The sequence below is a fragment of the Nymphaea colorata genome, chromosome 8 (genome assembly GCF_008831285.2).
Source record: "Nymphaea colorata isolate Beijing-Zhang1983 chromosome 8, ASM883128v2, whole genome shotgun sequence".
Taxonomy (NCBI): Eukaryota; Viridiplantae; Streptophyta; class Magnoliopsida; order Nymphaeales; family Nymphaeaceae; genus Nymphaea; species Nymphaea colorata.
In genome coordinates, this window is record NC_045145.1 from 22,202,067 (window position 1) to 22,204,731 (window position 2,665).

Genomic DNA, 2,665 nt, shown 5'->3' on the forward strand with positions numbered 1-2,665 from the left:
GTAGGCGCTGCCTGGCATAGTGTATTGAGGCACAATGCCTTCTTCCTTTAGAAATCACGCTAATGGTCCCTCCCTTTGTCCCATCAACCTACCATAATATTCACCACCTCTATCAGATCTGACTATCTTGATAACCTCACCGGTTTGTTTCTCTACTTCTTTCTTATAGTCTTTGAAAACTTGATACACATCAGATTTTTCAAAAATTAAGTACAGATACAAATACCGAGAATAGTCATCTATAAAGGTGACAAAATACTTTTCGCCTGTGTAACAAGGAGGGAAATGTCCACAAACATCTGTGTGAACAATTCCTAACTTTTCAGTACATCGCTCGACACCTTCTTTATATATGTTAGTTTGCTTTGCCTTTATGCAATCTACACATATGTTGTTATCTGTAAAATCAGGAGATCGTAAGATCCCTTCATTTAGGAGCCTCCTTATTCTCTTTTCAGAGATATGACCCAAACGGCGGTGCCATAGCATGTATGAATCATCGTTTATGGTACTACGCTTATTGCCAATTATATTATGACTAGAAACCAACGATTCAGGAGATTGGATCTTCACATTCAACTTGTATAAATCATCACACAAAATAGCAGAACCAATTTCAACAAGATCTTTATAAATTAACATTTTTGAATTTTCAAACTTTAAACAGAAATCAAATTTGTCCAGTCTTGATACAGAAATTAAGTTTCTACTATATGATGGAACAAAGAAAACATCATGAAGATCCAAAACAAAGCTAGTATCAAGCCTAATCTGGCATTCTCCTACAGCCTTCACATGTGAGCGCATTTTATTTCCTGAGAAAATGCTCCTCTCATGTAGTGTTGGTTCCCCTTTGCTCAGAAAGTCTTGTAAATTATTGGCAATATGCACAGTAGCACCAGAGTCAATTCACCAGCTATTAATAGGAATATGTAACATATTACTTTCAAGTGAAACAAATGACATGTTACCTTTCTTCTCTAACCAATTCTTGTACTTGATGCAGTCTGACTTCTTATGCCCATTTTTCTTGCAAAAGAAACACTTTATAGGGGCTAAGTTAGTCTGCGCAGTTTGAGAAGATTGTCCTGTTGACTTCTTCTTGGCACTCCTTTTCATTGAACTTTTCTTTGTGCCAACTTTACCAGCCCCAGAGTGAGAAACCATATGTGCACTTTGCAACTTCTCACCCTTCATTCTTTCCTCCTCTTCAACACACTTGGACATCAATTCATTGAATGTCAATTCAGTATTATGTGTGTTGTAACTGATCTTAAAATGAGTATATTCAGCTGGTAAAGATGTCAAAGTAAAGAATACCAAGAATGATTCAGAAATAGTCAACTTCATGTCATTCAATTGAGAAGCAATGTTCCTCATTCCTAACATATGCTGGCGAATGTTACCCCCTCCTTGATATTTCATATATATTAATTTTGACATTAGGGTACTGGCTCTGGCTTTATGAGCACTGACAAACTGAGCCTCAACTGCATCCAAGAACTCTCTCACCGATCTACAAGATGGGATAGCACCACGTATGTTCTCAGCGACCCTTGATTGCAAAAGCAACAAGCTTAGTCGGTTAGAACGCTCCCACTTGTCAAAATACACTATTTCATTATGTGTACTTTTTGGTGTAAGAGGTGGTGGCTCAGGTCGCTTCAAAACCATATCAAGATCCATATACCCCAATGTAAACACAACATTTTCTTTCCATTCAGCATAATTCGAATCATCAAGTGAAGAGATAGAATTTGAGCCATTAAAATAAATAGATTCAAGCACTGCAGACGACAAAAGACATCCATAAGTTGACATACATTATATGAGACAAACCATATGGAACAGTAAATCAAATAAAAGGCTCTTTATGTTTACTATTTTCAAGACAAATACCAGGGGTCATTAGGATACTACTTTGGTAATATACCTAATGCGCACATGTATTCCGTCTTAACTTTATCTAGTAAAACTAAGAAATGTAAATCCAAACTATAGTTAAGCATAACACCTTTGGGTGTAAAATGACATAACTATGTAAGAATCTATTTTCCTATTTTACTCTACTTATTCTCTTGAACATAACACATTACCTTTGGGTAATTATGCTACTTCAAATGAGAATAAGTACAACATGAAACACTAATGTGCCTTTAAATCATGCGTAGTCACTTTCGTGAGGTATAACATGATTTAACTAATCATAGGCTCCTTACATTAGCGTTATCGTAGAACTTTATGATCATGCAATAAAAATTAACCTTAGCATAATCCTAAACAAAACATGATACAAGGATATAATATGTCACAATAACACATTTAAAATGAAAACACTAATCACATGAATCATTTCTGCATAATCAACTTAATGCTATCTAAATTATTCATTAAAGCTCCATAAAACATAATGAATCGGTCCCGTATCGATCTAAAATGATCGAACCAGTCCATTAATCACCTTAAATGGACATAAAAACACATATACCAGCTTCCTCTAGCTTAGAACCGGTCCCGTATCAGTCCTAAATGGACCGAACCGGTGGAAAACTAGATGAACCGGTCCGAAAAGGGAAAGAACCCGTCTCAAACAACTCTGAATCGGTTCGAAAAGGCCCAAACCGGCTCTAAAACTGAATGAACCGGTCTGAAAATCAACTGAACC